General features: G+C 46.2%; 1 protein-coding gene across 11 annotated transcripts in view; it reads left to right on the top strand.

The window, feature by feature from the left end:
* Window positions 1-25,459, top strand: part of C17H8orf89 (chromosome 17 C8orf89 homolog) — a 160,310-nt gene that overhangs the window by 59,059 nt on the left and 75,792 nt on the right. For 8 of the 11 annotated variants that reach the window (XM_067017508.1, XM_067017501.1, XM_067017500.1 and 5 more), the window contains one exon: window positions 7,373-7,519. The gene's annotated coding sequence lies outside the window, so the exon portion shown is untranslated. Of the gene's footprint in view, window positions 1-7,372; window positions 9,247-9,848; window positions 9,885-16,027; window positions 16,074-25,459 lie in introns of those variants that run through there. The other 3 variants (XM_067017506.1, XM_067017507.1, XM_067017504.1) reach the window with 3 other exon arrangements.

The following is a 25,459-nucleotide window of genomic DNA, read 5'->3' as shown; positions in this document are numbered from 1 at the left end:
TCCTAAATAATTCAGCACGTATCCTTTAGGAACAAGGACATTCTTTTCGATAACTGCAGAGTATTATCACACTCAAGAAATTTAACATTAGGGAACAGGGGTGGGCACTGTTCGGAGCCAGGTGTTTTCTCTGTTCTGAGCACTGTCTCTATATTGTACTTCAGAGTCTCGAGGGAGTGTTGACTACCTGCTGGCCAGTGGACCAGACATCCGTTCCTTGTCTGACAGGCATATGCTGGAGATGGGGTCATGGACATCCGTGCCCAGCTAAGCTTCTGTCTTCAGCAGAAACTCTGGATTGGGGCTAGGGCTAGGGCTGGGCTGGGGCAGACAGTTAAAGTTGATTCAAACTGTGGCTTTGCCACTCCAGACATCATCAGTGCCGCAGTTAGTTCAGATTCAGTGCATTTGTTAACTTTGCATATTTCCTTTGAAATTGTTTCCCAATCAGAAAGAGGATGTGGGGCTTTGAATAGGAAGCATGTGTGTACGTATGTGTACCTACCATTAGTGAACGTTCTTCTGGACTTAAACTGGGTCAGCTCTTACAGCATCTTTTCTCTGTCCCCTTGGTGATCGTACGTCTCTCTTTCCAAACCTTCTCTTCCTCTTATTCCCACAACAGTCCTTGTCTCATATTCTGCACCGATTAGTGTAAAATGTCTAGTTTCTTCTACCTTGGGATAGCCCTGAATATCATCTCTTAATTAATCTTTTCAAAGTGCCATTGCAATTATATTACTCTTCTCCTGGGAATGTACTATGGTTCTCCACAGGTTTGGTTTTTGTTCTGTTTTGTTTTTTTGCGGTACGCGGGCCTCTCACCGTCGTGGCCTCTCCCGTTGCGGAGCACAGGCTCCGGACGCGCAGGCGCAGCGGCCACGGTTCACGGACCCAGCCGCTCCGCGGCACGTGGGATCCTCCCGGACCGGGGCACGAACCCGCGTCCCCTGCATCGGCAGGCGGACTCCCAACCACTGCGCCACCAGGGAAGCCCAATCTCCACAGGTTTTTGGTCCTAGAAAAGTTACCTAACATCTCTGGATCTTGTCCTTTATTATAAAATGGTACAATATTACCAGTCTCGTAGAGCTGTGATCAGGGCTAGAGATAATGTCCCGAATGCCTGGGGCAGTGCCTGGCAGAGTATAGGTGCTCAATCAATGTTCATTTGTACTTCACATTTTCACACCATTTCCTGAGTCTACATCATTTCCACAAAGAGACCTCAAGCTCCTTTAGAACGTTCTCTTGCTTTCTTCCCCTTTATTATCTACAGCCTTGGAACTTCTATATAGTTGGAGCAGCCTGGCACCCCATACACATTCAGTGAGGCGTGGGCAATGAAGCTAAAACTGGTGAGAGCAGCATCTGTAGGAGAAGTGGGAGGGGGTGGGGACCCTGTGGCCAGGGAACAGGTCACTGCCATGTGCTTCATTCATCCCAGCCCCAGGGGAGGCCCGAGGGTGGAGCCCGTTGTTTCCCAGCACCTACAGGTTGATTCCTCGGCGGGTAACGGGTTCCAAGCTTTCCTGACCCTGCCCAGGGTGCTTCTGTGACACCCTCCGTAGCCCCGTCATCCCACGATGAGGACTATGGAGACGTATACTTCTCTTCCCAAGACAGGACTAGGAAACCGCACGACAGGAGGTTAAGTAGCAGTCCGCATGCTGCTGGCAGGTCTGAGTGTGCGTCAACAAGTCTCCACCGGGGTTTGGCTCCCTGGACACCTGTGTGTGTTCCTCGTCCTTCTTGGGTTACCAGGAACAGAAGCGCACTCACTTGACTTCAAGGGCATTGTTGTCAGGACACCATAGAAATAAGGCCAAAGGAACCTCTGCCAGGGGTTCCCAGCCTCCTGGGCACCGTGAAGAGCTGGGGCTCACCCAGGATGGACGTGGTTTGGGAACGGAAAGGTCTGTGTTTTTCTGGTGCCCCGTCAGCGGCGTGAGTACCCCTTACCGTGTCCAGATCGTCCTGTCTTTGTTTTTTCAAATAGTTTTTCCAAGTTCTGCTCCTTCCACCACTGTTCAAGCCTCTTTTTTGTCTCCTGTTCCAACTCCTCAGATAACAGGATTCGAGTAATTTGCAAGGTCATTGGCATGCCTGGTGGGCAGTTTTGCCCCAAGCCGCACCCTAGGTCCCGAGTGGGTTACCTCAGGTCTGGTGCCCACCCCAGTCCAACAAACTGTGGCCAGGGTGGAAGGGTCCCAGGCAGCAGGAAGGCACCCACAGGAACCACGGAGGGGGTGTGCGTCTCAAGAGGGTTTGTGGCTCAGGACTCCTTACTTTTACCCTTGTCCCATAAAAGATGTCAAAAAATAGTCAATGTTTATGGAAAATATATTGTTTAGGGAAACAAGCTATTTCTTTTTTGAAACCATCTTGAATGTACTGCTTTCCCGTTTCAATTCAAGCTCCACACTACTGCTAAAGTTCTCTTTGTAAATGTGTATTAAATCACAACAAGAAAAAAAATCTTGCATTGGTTTTCCATTACCTTCAAGCTGAAATTTTACCTCCTTGGCCTGACGTTCAAGACCCTTGTGATCTGGTTGCAACCTGTTTCACTGATCTCATCTCCTCCTCCACCGCACACACCTCTCTCCCCCCACAGTACACACACACATGCACACACACACACACATACACACACTGTGCATATAGACACCCTTTGCTCTAACCGTGTCCAAATTTTGCAGTCCCCTGAATTTATCATATTCTCCCATGTCTGGAGGCCTTTCTAGAATATCTTTCCCTCTCTCTCCTGTTTAGCTTCTATTCACCCTTTGGGATTCCAGTTTCGTAACACAGTCTTCCCTTATTGTCCAGAGCTGACTCGGATGCCTTCTGTCATGTACGCATAGCATACGACCCCACCTGGGGCAACTCACCACACTCCTTTGTAACTGTTGATGTGCTTGTTTATTTCTCTGCTGAATGACAGACTCACTGGGGGCAGGAGCTATATTTTATTCACCATGATATCCTCCCATTTTGTGGGAGCTCAAAATTTTTTTGAATGAATGAATGAATGAATGAATGAATTTCCTCCAAAACAGGTTCCTGTTACAAAAATGGTGCCTTGACTCAGTTTATTTTCTCGAATTGGCCTTTATAAAGAACAAGCTTTAAACCTGGGGACTAGCCAAAGAGGAAAAATGGGACTCTGCCTACAAGTCCAGACTTTGTCCTTGTGCTATATGTCTCACTACATACTCCCTTTTCTTTTAAACTTTTCTTTTGAAATATTTTTAGATTTTTCCTACTTAAATCCTCTCCTTGATTTGGAATTTTTCTGGGATAAATAGTGTCCCAGAGACTTTCTTCTTTCTCATGATAGTATTAAAATTTTGAAGGACCGTGAAATAAATGGAACGCCCAAAGTACCTGCATTCTGGACAACGCACAGCCAGACCCACCCGTTGCCATGTCTGTTGCTAGAATGTGTTGAACTGAGGCCCAAGCAAGTGATTTCAGTTAGTCGTTGATATCACACCCATTGCCTTTCAAGTTTAATATTGGTCCGCCTGGTCATGGTGGCCAAGAATTCTGAATAGAAAATAAAGACGAGGTGGATTATTGGCCTCCAAGTGCCCCTCAAAGGCAAACCTTTATGTGGATATTCTCTCCCATTATGGTGTTCAGTACCCCTCGCCCTGCATGCCAGAGCTGAGTTATTGGTGGGGGAGTGTTTACTAGCCTTCTGGGGATAAGCTTCTAATCACCTGCAGAGAGCAGTTGGCTGCCTCTAAAAACACTTCAATAAATTGGGATTCAGGCCTTAGTTGGCTCAGCCCTTGTCAGCCCCAGGCTGCCTTGTGCCAAGATACATCGAAGCCAGAAATGAAGGTCAAAAAGTTACTACGCGTTGGCATGTCTTGCTGGCTGGCTTGTTTGGTAGATCCTTATTAAAACATAGGTGAATGTTGGCTGGCTTCCTTCGCGCTGTTATAAATACCGTCCTGTCCGTTTTCATTCCGTTCTTCTCTGCCCACTTCTGCAAAGATGGTTGTGACGGGGGATGGACAAGCTGAATGCATTGGTAGAGCTGTCACCTTAGAAGAGGGATTCCGGACGTCCCACATGATTAGCACTGATGGTGGACATCAAGGGAGTGGTGTTATGAGATCACCTGGAAGCTGGCCAGACGGACCAGAACAGTTATGGCTAAACCCTTCCCTGGAATCCAGCTCTTCTGGGAGGGCTTCAAAACAGCGGCTAAACTCTGAGTCCACTAGATGGCACGGTGACACAGGCACACACATCGTGGTGAGCCTCCGGGTGTCCTGCACTCACGGTTCTGGGCTTGATCCCTCCTGAACAGAAGTTGGAGGCTAGTTAAGAAAGGGAGCTGGGGATAAACTCCTTGAAGTTCTATATCTTGGCTCTATTTCTTTAAATCTTCACATAGCCATTGTGAAAATTTGTGTGGATTTTGTAAAACTGTGAACAATAATTAATGATGAAGAACGATAAAAATACCCCCAAAGCCTTGATTATGTAGGAGAAATGCCATAGAAAGAGGATCTAACCATCTCTGATACTTTGAAAATGCATCCTAACATTTTGGGGAAAATATATGGCTTAACTAGCTCTTGTGTTATCCCAAGTAGTAAGTACTTTATCTGCATTCATTCCATTTATCCTTATAGTAACTTATAAGGTAGGTGCTATTTTTTTTTTCTTTTTTACAAATTTATTTATTTATTTAGGGCTGCGTTGGGTCTTCGTTGCTGCTCTAGTTGCGGCGAACAGGGGGCTACTCTTCGTTGCGGTGCGCCGGCTTCTCATCGTGGTGGCTTCTCTTTGTTGCGGAGCACGAGCTCTAGGTACGCGGGCTTCAGTAGTCGTGGCACGTGGGCTCAGTAGTTGTGGCACACGGGCTCAGTAGTTGTTGCTCACAGGCTCTAGAGAGCAGGCTCCGTAGTTGTGGCTCGTGGGCTTAGTTGCTCCGCGGCATGTGCGATCTTCCCGGACCAGGGCTCGAGCCCGTGTCCCCTGCACTGGCAGGCGGATTCTTAACCACCGCGCCACCAGAGAAGTCCCGAGGTAGGTGCTATTAACATACTAATTTTACAGACAGGAAAATCGAGGCACGGCGAGTTTAAGTGACTCACCTAAAGTCACAGAGCTAATAAGTGCTGGAGCTGAGACTCAGACCTTCAGAGTTTGGGCTCCAAAGTTCATGCTCTTAGGGATGATACTCCTCACAAAAGAGAAGTCTGGGGAGCCCTGTCAAATAAGCTTTTATGCTTTCTCATGACAAAGGAACAAGCTTAGGTTCTAAACACCTTGCTGCCCAATATCTCCCCTTTAACATTACTGCCCTGGGCCATCAATGCTATGTGCCAGCGTATCTGTATTCTCATGTTCTGATGCTATAACAAATGCCCTCATCCTTCTAGAAATCGTGCTACAATAGCATAATTTTTTGTCCTTCTATTCGGAACATTTTGCTTAAAAAAAGCAAGAGCCCTGACTTGTTGATGCTCGTCCTGACTTTCAGTTTCAGATAGGAAAATTAATATGCTAAGTCGTTTATCCGCATAAGGACACTTAGGCTGTGACTAGAGAATTTACTCCTACGTTCATTCCTCCATGTATTCTGCGATGTTGACCGAATGCATGCAGTGTGCCTGGCCCTGAGTTTAGAGCGATAACCAGGCAAGTGTGCCACCTTCACGTCACTCACAGCTCGAAACGAGGGGCAGACGTGTGAACACAACGCGAGAAGCAATCCTGTTGTGACTGTAGCAGAGCTTTGGACGGCTGGGGGAGAAGGGGAGCTGCCCAGGTCTTTGAGGGGGGGGTTGCAACAGGACAGCCTTCGCAGAGGACAGGATTCTTGGGCGGAGGCATAAACGATAAGCAGGGGTCCTCTAGGTAAACACAGCGTCCCCAGGAAGAAAGAACACAGCGCGTTCCCAATGCTCAGAGCTTGGACACTGTAAGAGATGAGCCCGGAAAATACCCAGAGGCCGGGTGCAAAGTTCTCCATGAGGCAGGCAAAGGTGGAGCTTTTTTCTCTAGCCGATGGAAAGCCACAGGGAACTTTCCAGGAAGGGAATGATACCATTAGATTTGTGTTTTAGGAAGAGGACTCTGGTCCGAAGGATAGACTACAGGTCCGGAGGGCAGCAGCCAGCCAGATTGGAGGCAGAGACCAGTTAGATTTCTGCAGGAGTTGAGATGAACTGAGACGATTAGGGTGAGGGACCCTGAGTGATACGGGGTTCAGCACGAGCCTCCCCCGCATGTATCACTCTTGCATGAGGATTATTTTGAACTAAAGGCAATCGAGACCCTGTGGGGTCAAGAGAAACTACTGCCCCTCCCTTAACTACCTACAAGAATTTAAATTGGGGGTTTTTTCCCAGCCAAGAGTTATTACTGGGGATAAATTTTATACAAGTGGTTCCCATCTGTATGGCAAGGCAAATATCTAGACACCAAGCATCTGCTCCTTCCTCTTATCGTCCCGTGAGGGACCTTCTTTCCTTGGAAGCCCCAGGCTCCTATACCATTTCTCACTCAGGATGGCATATAGACCTCATTTTACCTTTCTGTCTCTGACCCTCTCATGTGGTGGTGGTGGGGGGGGCGGGGTCCTGTACGTGCAAAATTAAATCTAATTTTCTCCTGTTACTCTGTCTCATGTCGATTTAAGTCTTATACCAACCAGAAGAACCTAGAAGGGTAGAGGAAAGTTTTCTTCCTCCTTAACAGTAGGATAGGGGAAAGGAGTTTTAGGGACATTTCAGAGATAATGTAAGGAGGGCCTTTATTTATGTATGGAGGTATGAATTATTTATAGCCAGCTTTCTCCCACAAAGGATTTGGGGTAGAACCGTAGGACTTGATAATGAGATGAATTCAGGGGCTGAGGGAGAGAAAAGCATCCAACAAGATCCCCAGTTTCTGGCTAGGACAAGCAGGTGGATGGGGTACCATCAGTCAATATGGAAACCGAAGAGAAAGAAGCCCATGCTCGAGGGGATGCCCAAGGTTTCATTTCAAACATATTGCGTTTGAAGTATTGTGGACAGCCAAGTGGCTCTCAGGATCTGCACCCTGTGGGAGAAGTCGAGGTTGGAAAGGTAGAGTTTGAAATTATCAGCACATTGGTGGAGGCTAAGACCAGGAAGGTGGATGTCATTACAGAGTCTGATAAAAATACGAACCGTTTTGTTTAGTTTCCACATGTTTAGCTATTTAGTTTCTTACAGCTCTGTCTGCACTTTTTTCACTTCTCTTCAAAATAGGTAGCTCCAGGGAGTAATAAGAGAACTGAGAAGAGTACGGTGTCTCCAGGATTTCTTTGGGTCTGCCTTTCCTTCTGTGCAAAGTCTGTGTACATCTTATATTCCAGATTCTTCCCAAGATAACTCTAAGCCTGGTGCAGAGGGAGAAAACCCTGAGCTTTCAATCACATCACTTGCAGACAACACTCCACCTCCAGCCCCTGAGTACCACGCTGGCTTTTTGAAGAACTGGAGAGAACACGCTTCACTGGCAGGTGACGACAGGGAGGGGGCTGGAGCCGGCTTCAGTCTTGTATTTATTTTAAAACTGTGTAAATGTTTAAAATATGATATGTAAACTTGCTTTCAGGCCACTTTTCATGGTAGGCGGCCTTGACAGTTAACCACTGGGTTTCTCTGGGACGGTGGAAACTTGTGTTCTTTTGGAGAGGACACAGCAGAAAGACTGCTCACTTGATGGTATGGGGGACAGGCAGGTGGGTTTGCCATCTGCTCTCAGCTTTGGCAAGAGGGAGGAATTGAAGGCAGCTGTGACAGCACTCGGGAGAAATTAAACAGGAGATACTTTATTCCCCCAACCTCAGGGCTTTTGTCATGGTAACAACTCCCAGACTCGGTGGCTTACAACATTGACTTCTCCATCATGCTGTGGAATGGCCACAGCTCTGCACTAGGCTGTGGGCTGACTATAGGGTGGCTTCTAGCATCTTCCTGTTCTGGGACTCGGGCTGCAGGAGCAACCCCTACCTGCAACCCGCAGCCCTGTGACAGAAGCCAATGAGCCAAGCCGTGCACTCTCCCTTAAGTCCACTGCTCGGAAATGGCGTGTGTCACGCCCACTTGAATTTTGTTGGACAAAGCAAGTCACATGGCCAGTCCCAAAGGGTTGTGCTCTAAGGAAGGAGGAATTGAATACTTGAGCATAATACTGTTATCTGCCAGAGTTAGTCATTCTTTCGCTAAATACTTACGGAGTGCCGGCATTGTGCTGGAAGTTGATCTATGGAAATAGATCTGTTCCCTGCCCTCATGGAGCTTACAATCCCACTTGGGACATAAATGATGAGACCAGAAATTACAATAAAGGCTGAGCCCAGTCCCAGATTTCAGGGCCCTCACAAGGATAGTGGAGGCTGCAGAGAGCATAGGATGACTGCCATAGGATGAATTACTCCAGGACGTTACCATAGCAAGACCTAAACAATATTTTTCCCTGCATGGGGTGGGGAGTGGCGGAGAGATTCTGTTCTTCAAAACTCTACTCAGGTCTCCAGCCTTCTGAGACACTCTATGGCCTTCTTTGTCGAGATAGTGTCAGGCCTGGCAGGTTACCTGCCTTGACACCCTTTGTCCCATCTGCCACCTGTAAACCCAGCCCCACCTCCCTTCCCAGTCCGGTCAGGTCCTGAATCAGCAAGGACTTAAACAGATCCAGGTCCGTATTCAGGTGCTGAGGATCAAGTTACCCTTGGCTATTTGTCTCTCCATGACCAGCTGTCCCAATTTTAAAAACTGGATTCCTGCCACATTCCTAAGCTTTTTCTATAACCTTCCGAACCCTTCCATACCATCACACCCGTACTGCTCTGACCTAACATCCCAAGATTCCAACCCAGTGATTCCCTTCATAACTGTTAGACCCCCAGTCCCTGGGTTCATAAGCGCCACCATTCCCTCAACATCTTCACAGAGGCTGTCTCTCAGAAGTCTCTTTCCTGTGGGTACCACTTCTGCAGCCCTCTTGAACTCAGGACCGGGAGACCAGGGAATGTCCTCCTTACTCCCCACTGTGGCTTCCTATACCCTGGTGTGACACCGTATGCTGCACCGGGTCTTATTTGTGGCACACGGGATCTTCGTTGTGGCATGCTGGACCTTTAGGTGTGGCACGTGAAATTTTTAGTTACTGCATGTGGGCTCTTAGTTGCGGCATACAGGATCTAGTTCCCTGACCGAGGATTGAACCCAGGCCCCCTGCATTGGGAGCGCGGAGTCTTAACCACTGGACCACCAGGGAAGCCCCGAAAGGAGAGATTCCTGATTACATATATGTAGATGGCTCCATCGGGGTCCAGGGAAGACCCTGGCAGAGGCTGACTGCTGCTGTTCTTCATATTCACTGCTTGGTGCAGCCAAAATATTGTGGAGGTATCAAGAGGTGGGTCCAGGCACACGGCATGCATATGATGCCCCAGGTAGGGGATGGCTTTGAAGTCTGGAAAACCAAGAGTTTCCGTCAATGACCGGTTCAAATTTACCTTTCACAGGAGTTCTTGGCACCAAGAACAATACCCTAGATGTTGGGGTCCAACGTCACAGGTGAATATAAATATATCCAGAGGTTCCATAGAAGTTTACACAGGGCTAGTTAGGCTGAAAGTAAGCCAGCCAAGTGGGGAAATAGCTCAAAAACCCTGTCTGTGGAGCTTTACTAAGATTTATTTGGAAAGTTATGGTCTCTCCCAAAATGAATCCACAGATTGCTTTGCTCTGATTACAAGAAGAACGTTGAGGTCTTTATTAACAGTCATCATTGGATTCCTTCCCTCCTTAAGGAGATTAATTAGGTAAATTTCATTACAGCAACATCAACTTTCTTGGAAAGAAACCATCCAACTTCAGAATGACTGTGAGTTTATATCTGGAAACTAAGCAATGTTAATGTTTACAGTTGAGAATGTGAAACATTAGGTTTTAATAGATGTTGATGTCATTCTTGGCATGCTGCAATGATATAAACTACTCTGTGAAGAGGTAACACGTTGTTAAATGGAGCCAAAATGCAAAGAAAGAAGCTGGAATGTACACACACAGGGTTCCTCCCTACCTCCCACTGACCCGTCCTGCATCTGCCGTCTGAGCGGAGCCAGAAAACTGTGGTCGGCGTGCCCCATCTATCGCAAATGTCCAGGTAGAGAGACGAAGGAATTTCTCCCATTCTATTTAGTGGTTTGCTGCTCTAGGATTTTCAAAGAGGGCCAAACTGGCCAAGGCAGGAGAGGCCAATTTTAGTCCTGGTTCTGCCACTACTTGTTGCGTGACCCTGGACCAGTCACTCTCTCTGGGTTGTTTCCCCATGCAAAAAGTGACAGGTCTAGACTCACTGGCCTCCAAGGACAAGCATAAAACTCTGTTTAGAAGATATTTTTCCTGCCTTTTGGGTAGACTGTCTAATATGCAGCCATTTGATACCCCCCCCCCCCTTCAACCCTGAGGGAGTCTGGGAACTTTGGGGTGAATCTTTTTTTTTTTTTTTTAAACCCCTCTCCTTTGCCCTGTTATTTGTTTATTTTTAAATTTACTCTGAGTTTATTTTTATTTATTTTTAAATATTTATTTATTTACTTGTTTGGCTGTGTCGGGTCTTAGTTGCAGCACACAGGATCTTCATCGCAGCACGTGGGATTTTTGTTGCAGCGCACAGGCTTAGTTGCCCTGAAGCATGTGGGATCTTAGTTCCCTGACCAGGGATCAAACCCATGTCCCCTGCATTGGAAGGCGTATTCCTAACCACTGGACCACAGGGAAGTCCTGGGGCCGAATCTTTAACCCTGCTAGGTGGGTGCTCGTGTCCTTGAACTTGCCTCATGACAGCCAGGGGCTGGGGCAGTTCTGAGATGGCCTCAGACACAGATTGTGTAAAAATTCACCCTACCCCCACCTCCCTCTCTGCTCTCTCTGCTTTTACAGTTTTTAAAGGATATCGCCATATATTAGTACATTCCTGCAAGGTGGGCAGGGCAAGATTCTTACATGGAATTGCTAAAAGAAGCTCATATGTGTTCAGGTGGTTCTGAAGAACCTAGGGGCAGGACAGGAATAAAGATGCAGACATAGAGGATGGACTTGAGGACATGGGGAGGGGGAAGGGTTAAGCTGGGACGAAGTGAGAGAGTGGCATTGACATACTTACACTACCAAACGTAAAATAGACAGCTAGTGAAGCAGCGGTATCACATGGGGAGATCAGCTGGGTGCTTTGTGACCACCTAGAGGGATGGGATAGGGAGGGAGACGCAAGAGGGAGGAGATATGGAGACATATGTATACGTATAGCTGATTCGCTTTGTTTTACCGCAGAAACTAACACATCATTATAAAGCAATTATACTCCAATAAAGATGGTAAAAATAAAAAAGAAGCTCATATATGTTCAGTAAATTGCAATTTTCAGGCACAGTTTAGAATTTCTCCCCTAGTGCTGGGGAGAGGGGCATCTTTGTGATTTTTTTAACGTCCCTAATATCATTGCGCATAATAGCCTCCCATAAATAGGCTACTTTGGTAGGAGTTTGTCGAGTTCCAGAATGACCTGAATGCCTGATTTTCCCTTAATTTGATTCTCTAGGGGAGCATTAGGACTGGTCAACCTTTTTTTTTTTTTTTTTTTGGCGGTACGCGGGCCTCTCACTGTTGCGGCCTCTCCCGTTGTGGGGCACAGGCTCCGGACGCGCAGGCTCAGCGGCCGTGGCTCACGGGCCCAGCCGCTCCGCTGCCTGTGGGATCTTCACGGACCGGGGCACGAACCCACGTCCCCTGCATCGGCAGGCGGACTCTCAACCACTGCGCCACCAGGGAAGCCCCTGGTCAACCTTTTAGTAGTGACCTGGCGCTAAACTGGATTCCCCACTTACGAAGTTATAGGGTGTATCTCTGAGGACCCTCTTACACTGCCTCTCACTTAACATGCTGCATGGTTGGAACTTGAACAACCAAAGCCCCCAGAACAGATTTGCTCAGGCCTGGAGAGTCCAGAGGGACCTGCAGACCAGAGGAGGGTCAGTCCTCCGAAGGAAGCAGGAATGGTGAGCATTTTTGCACTGACTGCACGTACCCTCAAGGTACCGTATTCTGTTCCGGATTCCACAACTTTAGAGTGACAGGAAAAAAAAACAACACAAAAGCTCAGAGGTGAGCCATGAGCATGATGAACAGATTGGAAAGTGTTATTTTACACATGAAGATGGAAAAAGTGGGTACATTCACTGTGAGGAGAGATAGTTGAGGAGGAGGATTACTGATCATCTTCAAACACAGAAAGATTATTTTACAAAGACTGGAGGACATTTTGCTGTCCACGGAGGAAGGGACGGAAGAGGCACACGCACAGTCGTGCCCAGGTGGATTCAGGTGGCGTGAGGGAGGCTAGTCAAGAGTGGTCAAGCCTGGGATGAGACCAAGGAAGCTGTCACACGCCTTCCTCTGGGGCCCCTGGAAGCAGAGGGAATTCTCCTCTTGCTTGTGAGGTTGAATTCCGCCGACAGCAGCGGAGGGACTAGATCATACATACACACTGACTCAACGCCAGTAGCTCTGCTTTTTCACCAAAGGGCAACTAAAACCCACCTACAGATTTATGGAAAATAGCATTGTGTGAGAGCAAGAACATGAGAAAAAAAGGAAGTCTTTTAACTGTCAGCTCCAGGAATTTTGAGTGTGAGAGCTGGGGACAGGGCTGGGGCCTCAGGACATGGGAACACCCAGCTTTGCTTCCCTCGACTATTTCTTTCTTTTCCTTTTTAAAATTTATTTATTTATTTATTTATTTATTTTATTCATTTATTTTTGGCTGCGTTGGGTCTTTGTTGCTGTGCACGGGCTTTCTCTAGTTGTGACGAGCGGGGACTACGCTTCGTTGCGGTATGCAGGCTTCTCACTGCAGTGGCTTCTCTTGTTGCGGAGCACGGGCTCTAGGTGCTCGGACTTCAGTAGTTGTGGCTCAGGGGCTCAGTAGTTGCAGCACGTGGGCTCTAGAGTGCAGGCTCAGTAGTTGTGGCGCTTGGGCTTAGTTGTTCCGCGGCATGTGGGATCTTCCTGGACCAGGGCTCGAACCTGTGTCCCCTGCATTGGCAGGCTGATTCTTTTTTTTTTTTTTTTTTTTCCTTTTTCTTGCGGTACGAGGCCTCTCTCACTGCGGAGCGCAGGCTCTGGATGCTTAGGCCCAGCGGCCATGGCTCACGGGCCCAGCCGCTCCGGAGCGGCACGTGGGATCCTCCCAGACCGGGGCAGGAACCCGCGTCCCCTGCATCGGCAGGCGGGCTCTCAACCACTGCACCACCAGAGAAGCCCGACAGGCGGATTCTTAACCGCTGCGCTACCAGGGAATCCACTGGGAATACCGCTCAACTATTTCTGAAGCCACTGATAAGAGTGAACTGGCTGTTATTTCAAGCTTCCAGGATCCTAGGATCATATCACTGCTTTGGAAAGAGAATGTTTGAGTTTGTCCGTAAGCTATATAGGAATGACTCCTTCTGTTCCATTGGGCGCTTGGGAAATGAAAATAGAAGAGACAACTGTTTCAAGGTCAAAGGTCTAAGCCAACAGTGAGGGTTGCTTTGGCTGTGAGTTACCTGACTTGCAATATGGCTGACTAGTTTGCGCACGTGTGTAAATGGTAACTGATACCTTGCTGAGCTGTGTTTCTTGTTGTAGAGCTGGTCTTGGCACTCCTGTGTCATGAGTCACACGGCAATGGGTGGTGGAACGAGCAATGGCCAGGAGGACTCCCTCATCTGCGTACCTGCCCCACCATCGTCACTAGGGACTGTGTCATTGTAGAGCAGCCACCCAATGTTCATAGTTCCAGTTTCCCTTCCTGTAAAATGAAGCCATTACAATAGACCCAGAATAGACCAAGAATAGAGACATTAGTGCATACTAAATGTCAGGCAATTTGTGATTAAACATCCTATCTTTACCCTCCAAATGCTACCTGCACTTTTATATTAATATTTATTAACTTTACATTAAAATGAAACACAAATATTTCTTTATATTAACTCATTTCTAATTATATAAATCTATTAAAAAAGTAATTGTATATCTTACCATGCGAGGACAGCTACCGCACTTCCCATAAATAGAAAGTAAATACAATGAAAACAAAACTAAGGTATTAAATTCTAGCTGGTAACTGTTGCTTTGCCAAAGACTGAGCCCAAGGCCCGCGCTCTCTTTATTAAAAAGGGAGATTAGCAAGTGTTAGAAAAGTCTTAAAGGTATATTAATCCCAAACTGATACTTTCTCTTTGACATCATCATGAGGGTTGAAAGAAAATTGAAAGACTGGCTTACTCTTTTGTAAGAAAACTTTCTATTTGGAAATAATTTCAAACTTATTTTTAAAAAGGTGTAGGAATTATACAAAAGAACTCCAGTAGAGCTTTTATCCACATTTACCAGTTTTGAATACTGGCCACATTTACCCTCTCTCTATATGCTTATAATATTTTTTTTTTAGCCACTGAGTAGGTTGAATCAGCTGTGCCCTTTCTGCTTTAGTATGTTTTTCCTAAGAAGAAGGATATTCTCTGTTATAATCACAGTAAAATAATCACATGCAGGAAACTTAACATGGCTGCATTTTTTCTATCAAACTGCAGGCTGTAATTCGATTTTGTCAATTGACCCAGTAACGACATTTATAGCATTTTCCCCCCAGTATAGGCACCGATTCAGATCACGTATTGCATTTAGTGGTCATTTCTCTTTACTCTTCTTTAATCTGGAGCAATTCCTCAGCCTTTCTTTGCATTTCATGACACTGACATTCTCGAAGAATGCAGGCTAGTTACTTTATAGATTGACCCTTAATTCCTGGTTGTCTGACGCTTCCTTTTATTGGATTTGGGAAAGGTGGGCATACTTCTGATTCCGTGCTATTTAATTCCATGTCCATGTTCCTATGAAACTGTCTCTTGTATCCCAGTGAGAGCCACCCACACTGACACTGACTGAGGCTGAAAGAGATCACTTCTGTGGTTCCTTTTAATACCTTTTAGTTTATATTTCTGAAGAAAGCCAGACACTGGTTTTGACCAAGTCACATGATCTATAATGAATCACATCATCTGCAGGATTTCATGTTGTTTCTGGTGCTACCAGAGGTTGAATAGACAGTCAAAAATCTAAAGAGAAGTTCTTCATACCTTTCTCTGTCTCTGACAAGGGTTGGTAATGCCTTTTATTTGAGAGTCAGACAGGGCTGGGGAGAGAGAGTAAAGAGAAGAAAGGATACATTAATTATATGTAGAGTGGATGGTTGTAGCAGTAATTTCTGCTCAATGTGACCTCCACTGTGAACAGAAATGGAAAATAAACAATGGGAGAGAAACGGCCCCTGGTGAGGAGCTATTTGGGTCAGAGTGTAAGTCTTCGCAAGCACTTATGGAAGCAGGCAGCAGGTGGTAGTCAAGAGTATGATTCAAGCCTGCTGCCCCTTCTGCTATAGGAAGTATCTAATGTTTAGAGACAAGAAAATCAATTCAAAGTAGCATAGGTAAAAATAATTTATCAGCTCACTTATTAAGCCTTAGGAATGGCTAGATCCAGGGGCTCAAATGATATCATCAGGAGTGTCCTTCAGCTCTGCTTTTTTCTGTTACTTTCTTACTCCATTTGGATAGAAAAATGACCCCAACTAATTTGCATATTAGTCCTCCAAAGTGGACTCTGAGTGACCTTGCTTGAGTCAAAAGTCCACCACTGGACCCATTATTGTGTTTAGGAAGATGGGCTATTCTGATTGGCCCAGGCTATATCACATACCTCCCATTCACTGAGGGAGGAGTCAAGGCATGTGATTGACAGTACCTTCAAGGGCAGAAGAGGCAGTTCCCCCAAGGAAAAGATATTGTTCAGGGGGCTTCCCTGGTGGCACAGTGGTTAAGAATCCGCCTGCCAATGCAGGGGACACGGGTTCGAGCCCTGGTCCAGGAAGATCCCACATGCCGCGGAGCAACTAAGCCCGTGCTCCACAGCTACTGAGCCTGAGCTCTAGAGCCCACAAGCCACAACCACTGAGCCCACGTGCCACAACCACTGAAGCCTGCGCACCTAGAGCCCGTGCTCCGCAACAAGAGAAGCCACTGCAATGAGAAGCCCGCGCACAGCAACGTAGAGTAGCCCCCGCTCATGGCAACTAGAGAGAGCCTGTGCGCAGCAATGAAGAGCCAACACAGCCAAAAGTGAGTAAATTTATTTTTTTTTAAAGATGTTATTCAAGGAAAAAATTAACGGATATTCAGTACAGAGTTACGGTGCAGTATAGAGGATGATTTAGTGAGCTCTCTGATGTTGTATGAAGGAGAACTGATGCAATGCAGTAGCTAAGATCCCAGGCTTTGGGTCTGAATCCTTACTGTACTATTCACTAGTTCTATGGGCCATAGACAAATTCTCTCTGAACCCTAGTTTCTTCATTTGCAAAATGGAGAAAACATTTACCAGAATATCAGTGTTCTTAGTTGCAAACAAGAATTCTCTCAATCTAGTTTAAGCAGAAGGAGACTTATTAAGAGATAGTAGATGGCCCATAGGACCCTAGAGGATCTAGAGAAATGGGCTCCAGGATACATTTCCAGGAGTTCCTCCCAGAATAATTCTCCCTCATGGACTTGATCTAGGCATTGCTACCTCCACCTTACCATTCTAGTTGCAGTGGTGTGGAAATACTGTCTCCCCCAGAAAGATACTGCTTCCATGGGCAACTGTGTTGGCAGAGCCGAAGGCTCCCTGCCATACCTGTTTCTCTGCTCAGCTCACTCCTGAATCACTCTCTCAGGGGTGTGTCAGATCCCTGGGACCGTGTTTACATGCACGGTGGCTCTATGGTGCGTGACCTGGGCGAGTTCGTGCACAGGGCTCCTCGCTCAGAAGCGGCCCGTGCTTGGTTTAATGGTCTGCTGCAGCTGCTGTCTTGGAATAATGAAAAATCTTATCTTTGAACTTGGTTTTGTATGTGAAGTCTGCTGGGGCGATGGAGCACGTGCGAGTGCAGAGGAGGCGCACTGGGCGGCAGCATATGCACACATGGGCTCAGACGTGAGGGAGGTGTGTACCCTGAGCAGTTGGCTTGGATGCCCAGTGTCCGTGGCCTCACCTCAGGACAGTCCCGGGTACTGTGAAATTCCCAGGTGGGAGCCTGGCAGGGACCTGGGCCCATATTGGTGGTGGTGATGGCAACAGGGACAGTGAAAGCAGCAGCAACTGTGGTGGCAGTGGCCGCTCCCTGGGAGAGGGAACAGGCTCCATATGTAGTAGGGCAGGGATTATGGTGGGAAACCAGGCAGTCTGTGCATTCTTGCAGCATCTATACAAATATTTATACAATGAGTCGAATTGAATCTAGATTCTCCAGCCTGAGAGCCAGGATGGGAACTGCTAGTGCTTATTAAGTTTTTTCAAAATAAAAGCTATGTACACACAGACATTGCAATAAAGCATATTAGGAAATAATTGGAATTCTTCAAAGAATTTAGACTCTGGTTTTTAAAACTGCTGCAGCATTGCAAAGCAAATTGCCACAGGGTTAGAGAGGAAAGTTAAACATTTTTAAGATTGCCATATTTGATGGAAAAGAAAATTCTTTTCATATGAAGCTTTGGATGAACCAATTATTAACAAGGAAGATAATTTTATGATTAATTTTTCTTTGTATCTGAAGATACCATGACAGAATGTATGAACAGGTGTGTTCTGAATTATTCACAAATCATAGGACCACTTTCGGTTTCCAGTATGACCTCAACAAGTTATAGGAGTTGTCAGAGGAAACCTCAAAATGTCATTGTATAAATTTGCATTCAAAATTAATTTCAGACTTACACAAAACTGATTTGTATGAGGAGTTCAATCTTTTTAGAAAATTCGTTCTGCAAGAATCGTCAACTCTAGATGCACTAAAATTTGTATTTCAAAATAATTTATCAAAAATTTATCCCAGTGTTGTCAGAGACTACAAAATACTCTTTAACAACGCCAAGGGCTTCCCTGGTGGCGCAGTGGTTGAGAGTCCGCCTGCAGATGCAGGAGACACGGGTTCGTGCCCTGGTCCAGGAGGATCCCACATGCTGCGGAGCAACTAAACCGGTGAGCCATGGCCGCTGAGCCTGCGCGTCCGGAGCTTGTGCTCCGCAGCGGGAGAGGCCACGACAGTGAGAGGCCCACGTACCGCAAAAAAAAAAAAAAAAAAAAGAAGTCCTTCTCAAAATTAAAAATTGTGAAAAGTTATTTGTGATCTTACATTTGCTAAGAGCAACTGACTTCATTTTGATTATATTGATTGAAATCATGTTGTTAAAAGCATAAATTCTGAGAATCTAGTAAGTGAATTTTTAGAAAAACAAGTTAGAAAAATCTTAAGATCAGTCAAGATATTACATTAATAAAGTATTTTCCATATAATATTATTTAAAATTATGGAGCAATTTTTTTTGCAATTTATAAATTTATGTAGGTATTAATGTGTCACTATTAACCCCACAGTATATTTTATGAGTAATAAAATATTTTTAAAGAAAAATGAATTATATTTTAGTGCCTCTAACTGTACCTTTCACTCCTACTTTTTTAATAAAGGACCACACATTTTCTGTTTTCACTGTACCCCACAAATTATGTAGTTGGCTCTGGTTACATGTCTATTCTATAGGTATGAGTGAAGCTGGAAAGTATAGTTTTGGGGGGTTCCTAGCTTGAGAAGGAGGGCTTCATAATGCAAGAAACCAGCTAGTCAGGAATGACACAATATCAGCCCCCTACCCACCTTATTGGCTGCCAAGCCACTAACCATATTTATTTTCTCTCTTGGTTTGGATGGCCCCAGCAAAATCGGAAAGAGGATTAGATCACAGCATTAATCCTGCCGTTCTAAGGAAGGTTCAGCAAATCCCAAAGGCCAGGGTGGTGCATTCAACCGAAACTGGCTATCTTCTAGCTCTGTGAGGGGTGGTTTCTCTAACTATACGTGGCCCGCTGGCTCCAACTCAATGCCTCTGGGCACCTGCCTGCCTCCCAGAAGTTATGTTTGTTCTTTGGTGCTTTCCTAATGCTGTCTAATGCACAGAATGGGTAAACAGCAAGTATTTACCTTTCTCAAAGCTCGGTCTCAGGAAACTCCTACTGATCTAAAAAGGTTAGTCATTTAGTCTCAGACCATTTTTATGTTCACTGAATGACTAGGTAATCCTAGAATTCGCCTCCACAAATATCCTGAAAGGAGAGGAAGAGGAGCAAGTTGTTCTGGATTGAGTAGTGAACTTGAACCTGTAAATCAGAAAGCTCCCCTCCAAGACTTGGCAAAGATGCATTCGCTGTCAGTGTTTGGGTCTTGCTTTTTTATGCCCCAAAGGACACCATGAATACTTGTGTGTGTGGATGGCCAGTTTCCTAAAATTAACCTCTTTGTGGTTCACTCCTGCCCAAAGATAGACCATCAAGCGCCCTGGGAAAGCCTGGTGGCTACAAAAGGAAGACTGACCAGTCTTACACACCTGGAAAGAGACCATAGAGGCACCGTTTGTTAGTGTTTTAGAGGTGGCTGAGAGCAGTTTTCTTCAGTTTAGAGAGGTGAATCCTTGTTGCTTGTTTGGAGGCAGAGTTGAGGTCTCCAGAGCTCAGGGCTCACCTGCTTCTCCTCCACACTGTTCCCCTCAGCCCACACCAGAGAAACACGTGTCCAAGGGCAGCCATGTAACGGGCTTAGAGTGCCCATTCATCCTAATACGTGGTGGCCTCCCAGCCCAGAGCTTTCACAGCAGGGAACATAAGGAAGGAAAGCTCAAGACCTGAACACAGCTGCTTAGATTTGCAGTGGGCATTTTGGGGTGAGGTGGAACAGGGGTAGGGGGTCAGAAACTTGCTTCAGGCTAGGATTGGGAAGGGAGGAAAGCGAGCAGTGTGCATGTCATCTTTATGCACGAGGGAAAAAGAAAAGGCATCTGACTTTAGCATCCCAAGAAGTCTGTGTATGTGTATGGATGTGAGTGTGTGTGTGTATGTGTAGCATACAGTTTAAGAGTGACATGGGGCTTCCCCGGTGGCGCAGTGGTTGAGAGTCCGCCTGCCGTTGCAGGGGACGCGGGTTCGTGCCCCGGTCCGGGAGGATTCCACGTGCCGCGGAGCGGCTGGGCCCGTGAGCCATGGCCGCTGAGCCTGCGCGTCCGGAGCCTGTGCTCCGCAACGGGAGAGGCCCCAACAGTGAGAGGCCCACGTACCGCAAAAAAATAAATAAAAATGAAGAGTGACAGTCGTGGGATCACAGTGCTGGAAGAACTCCCAGCTCCATCGGTTACTGGTTGAGTCCTCTGGGCAAATCAAATCATGCCATCTCTCTAGGCTCCAGATTCCTTAGTTATAAAGTGGGAGAATTTTAGTAGCTACGGCATAGGGACATTGTGAGGGTTAAATGAGATTATCTATGCAAAGCACTTGGAACTGTGCCTGGCTGTTGGTAAATGCCCCCATCAAGGTGTGTTTTTATCACATCAGACAGCAGCTGTGACCCATACTTCACAAGCTGTTGGTTTTCTGGGATACCTGCCCACCAGGCATGCTCACCTGCTGTACACGGAGCTAACACCCTCCTATCCAGATTGTATGCTGGCACTTGTGTGCTTAGAAAGGGACCAGCCCACCTAATAGGTCCCTTTCTTCATGGGGTGATGCCTGCTCCCCTCACCCCCACCTCAAACGTGCCACTGACTGGGGCACTGACATGGTCAGACGTCTACCAACCACAACCTCTATCCCCATCCCTAAATGAAAGTATAGTCTCCTTCCCTCCATAAGGACTTTTTTTTTTTTTTTTTTTTTTTTTTTCAGTCTCACCGTGGCCTCTCCCGTTGTGGAGCACAGGCTCCGGACGTGCAGGCTCAGCGGCCGTGGCTCACGGGCCCAGCCGCTCCACGGCATGTGGGATCTTCCCAGACAGGTACATGAACCCGCGTCCCCTGCATCGGCAGGTGGACTCTCAACCACTGCGCCACCAGGGAAGCCCCAAGGACTCTTTTTAAAAAAAAATTTATGTTATTGAAGTATAGTTGATTAATAAGGACTCTTATGACTGAATTTTCCTATGAAATATGTGAGATCTTAGAATTTGTTCCTTGTAGTAGATTTTTCAAAATAAAAAACATACCTTTTGTACAACTAGAACAAGATCACTTCATTAGATAGAAGATTTTTATCCATCCACAGTATACAGAAACCAACCTTGCTCTTTGATTCTTCTTTCGAATCACTTTATCAGCCTCCTGAATTTCCTGGCCTTAGTGCTCTGGTAACTATAGCTATTGAAACATCTTTACCAATCCAGGTTGTTCTGAACTGGGCACCCAGAGTCCAGCCCTTCTGAGGCTCCAGATGGAGCTGGAACAGCGAGGGTCAGAAACTCTGGGGCTATGGCTGCAGGGAGGATTCTAGCCCAACACAAGAGTTGACCTAATCAGTAAAACAAGAAGCCCTGAAGGGACAAAGCCCATATTGAAAGATGGGTGAGAACTTTCTGGTGTCTGGAGAAGCTATATACTCTCATCAGGGGCTGAGGCAGCAGGAAACTCTGTCCGGCTGTAGCACACAATGAAGAGCTTCTTTTCACTGCCTGGACTGAGGCAATGGAGGCCAACCAGCGGGGACCCTGTATTCAGGCAGCCCCCAGAGGGTCCACATCTCTGGTCCTAAAGAACACTTGCCTCCACCTGACCATTGCTTTTAGCAGGACAACACCGCTGGGGAGGCTGCACGTCCTCAGTAGTCTCTGGGCTCAGGGCGAGTTTTTTGTAGGTCTAAAAACGAGCGTAGAGTAGGGTTTGGGGTCATTATGGTGGCTGGAGCCTGCCCTTATAGTGTGATGTGGTTTCCTCTGGCATGGCTGGCCTGGTCCCAGTTTAAGCGACCCTGACTGTAGATTTGGGACATTCTGAGCAGATAATTGTTGTTTGTTTGTTTGTTTCTTTCTTTTTTTGCATTACACGGGCCTCTCACTGTTGTGGCCTCTCCCGTTGCGGAGCACAGGCTCCGGACGTGCAGGCCCAGCGGCCATGGCTCACGGGCCCAGCCGCTCGGCGGCATGTGGGATCTTCCCGGACCGGGGCACGAACCCGTGTCCCCTGCATCGGCAGGCGGACTCTCAACCACTGCGCCACCAGGGAAGCCCCTGAGCAGATAATTTTGTAATATTGTTGCTAACTTCTTAGCAGATCAGTCCCTCACTCACCCACACACTAATCCCATCACCTGCTCAACCATGAGCCAGACCTGTGCCGAACAACAGGAAGACAGAGAGGAGACAGGGCCTGTCTTCACACAGTTGAGTCAACTAGTGAGAAATCAGTTGGGGAAATGTGATGGTTACTTTTATGTGTCAACTTGGCTAGGCTACAGTGTTCAGGTATTTGGTCAAATATTATTCTACAATAGATATTTCTGTGAAGGTATTTTTTAGATGAAATTAACATTTAGACCAGTAGACTGAGTAAAGCAGATTACCCTCCATCATGTGGGTGGGCCTCATCCAATCAGTTGACGGCCTTAATAGAAAAAGACTGACCTCTGATTAAGATGGAATTCTGCCAGCAGATAGCCTTGGATTGAACTGTAGCATCAACTCTTTCCTGGGTTTCCTGCAAATTTTGGACTTGCCAGCCTTCAAAATCACATGAGCCAATTCCTTAAAATCAATCTCTCTCTCTCTCTCTCTATGTATATATGTATATAAATGCATATGTATAATTCTATTTTTTTTATTTCTCTGGAGAACCGTGAATAATACAGAAATGTGGTCTCTGTTTTATTGCCCTCTTGATGAATTTTGCATTTTATTAAACAATTTTTATTGGGTTTTTTGTTTTTGTTTTTTGAGGTATGCAGGCCTCTCACTGTTGTGACCTCTCCCGTTGCGGAGCACAGGCTCCGGACGCACAGGCCCAGCGGCCATGGCTCATGGGCCCAGCCGCTCTGCGGCATGTGGGATCCTCCCGGACCGGGGCACGAACCCATGTCCCCTGCATCGGCAGGCGGACTCTCAACCACTGCGCCACCAGGGAAGCCCTATTGGGTTTTTTTAAATGATAAAATGCACACTGTATTGAAAATACAAACAGTTCCAAGATGGCCACTGTAAACATCTTGCTGAGAGCCCCTCTCTTTTTTTCTATGCATGTGTTGGCAGGTATACCCAACAAAATTGGGAACACAAGTCTTTATCCTGTCTTCTTTTTTTAAAAATAGCATTAATTGTAAGCACTTTAAAAATGTCATTATAAAATATATGGAAAGCTGTTTAGGGGCTGCCCACTAGTCTGTTTTTGTTGGAAATTTCAGTTGTTTCCTATTTTCTGTCATTATAAATAGCTCTGCTAGGAAAGTTTTTGTTCATAAATCTATGTCTGTCTCTCTGACTGTTTCCTTAGGGAAGATTCCTGGAAGGGGAATCACTCAGAACTCTGGCCTCATAAATAAGAGAATTATGAAAAAGGGAAGGGGAAATGCAATAAATTAAATGAATTGGGTTGCTTGACTCATTCTAATTGAGAAAATAAGAAACACCTGACCTCCTCCAGGGCTGAACTCATGGTCATGGACGTTACTTAGGGAAGCCGTGAGGCATGGTAGAAACAGAACTGGATTAGGAGCCAGTTCTGTGCCCACTTTGTTTCTCTCCATAGCCAGGAGCTCCTGGGCAAACCTCTGACATGTTCTGCTCCCAGTTTTTCATGTAAAGTGGGGGTTTAGTAACTGCCCTGCCTACTTCCCAAGAGTTTGTGGAGGGCCACTGATGGAATGTGTGTGAATGGCTCCCACCCACCTTTTTTCGAGAGCACTGCTTCTTCTGTGAAGTCGGCTTCAACTTTCCCAGGATAAGTCAGTAGCCTCTAGTCTAATGCTTTCTTCAAGCTCTTTACTAGCATATGTAGTCTTGAATAACTATGATTTGTTTGTACCTCTGTTCCTCCAGCTGAGTCCCAGTTTTACTCACCTTTTCTCCCCACTGGTGCTCAAGAGAGTACAAGGCATTCAGGAGATGCCCAGTTCATGGCTACAAAAAGAAATTGTAAACTGCTAAATGAACACTATATCAACCATCAGCATTTATTAAGCACCAATGATATGTCTGAACTCAAGGCACTCACACTGCAGTAGAACAAATATTTTTAAATTTCAGGTGGCATTTGCTAAGTGCCCAATTGGCTGTGCAGACACAAAAATGCATAAAGCATAAATGTAACGTATTTTAAAATAGAGCTTTTGAGTGCTTCTACATCATTTCACTTGACCTTCTCAATAGCTCTGTGGGGAAGGAAGGGGAGCCATCTGTATTGTTACCTACATTTGTTAAGTGAGGAAATAAGGGGCTTCCCTGGTGGTGCAGTGGTTAAGTATCTGCCTGCCAATGCAGGGGACACATTGAATCCAGGGTTTGAGCCCTGGTCCGGGAAGATCTCACATGCCGCGGAGCAAATGAGCCCGTGTGCCACAACTACTGAGCCTGCACTCTAGAGCCCGCGAGCCACAACTATTGAGGCTGTGCGCCAAGGGCCGGTGCTCCACAACAAGAGAAGTCACCACAATGAGAAGCCCTCACACCGCAACAAAGAGTAGCCCCCGCTCGCCGCAACTAGAGAAAGCCCGAGCACAGCAACGAAGACCCAATGAAGCCAAAAATAAATAATAATAAGTAAAATAAATATATTTTTAAAAATCTTATTAAAAAAAAAAGGTGAGGAAATAGGACAGATGATTTTCCCAAGTTCAAAGCCAGTGGTGGATCCAGAACTTGAACCCATGTTCTGCCCCCAGAGCCCATGATGCTCTGATTTGCATTTAGCATTTATCTGATTTAGCATTTATCCAATGCTGCCTCTCTCACAGATTATAGAAACCTGGTGAAATTTGGCAGCGACAGAAAGAGGTTGAGTGTAAAGTTCTGAAAAATTATTGGTAAGCAAAAATGAACAGAAAGGAGTAGTAGCTGCTGTAGGTGTTTAAACATAAGAGATCCTGAGATCTATGAAGTAAATGGGGCATGAATTACCCCTCGAGATAAACAGTGTCTGGTGGAAGGGACGTGTAAAACCACTCTCATAGATTTAAGATTTTACTATAAATGAAATAAAGGGGGGGGGGAATAAAGGACACATCTTTGGCAACCCTTCCTCCTTGTCACTATTTTTGGTTCCCTGTCTGAAGAAAGTTTTCAAGATTTCCTTGTAAGGACAAAAGAAAAAAAATCATGCCGTGACCTCAGGACCTGAGTAGAAACAACCCTGAGTGAATATTCCTCTTCTCCAGCAGTTGGAAAGAATTGGTTGCAGATTGTAAAATCTTCCCAGCCACCCACAAAGGGCATTAAACTGACGAAATCACTTCAACAATCTCAAAAAGCGGTCTCTTGGAATCATCAACCTCTCCAT

Source organism: Kogia breviceps, chromosome 17 (assembly GCF_026419965.1).
Source record: "Kogia breviceps isolate mKogBre1 chromosome 17, mKogBre1 haplotype 1, whole genome shotgun sequence".
Classification (NCBI taxonomy): domain Eukaryota; kingdom Metazoa; phylum Chordata; class Mammalia; order Artiodactyla; family Physeteridae; genus Kogia; species Kogia breviceps.
This window is presented reverse-complemented; position numbering and strand designations above follow the sequence as displayed.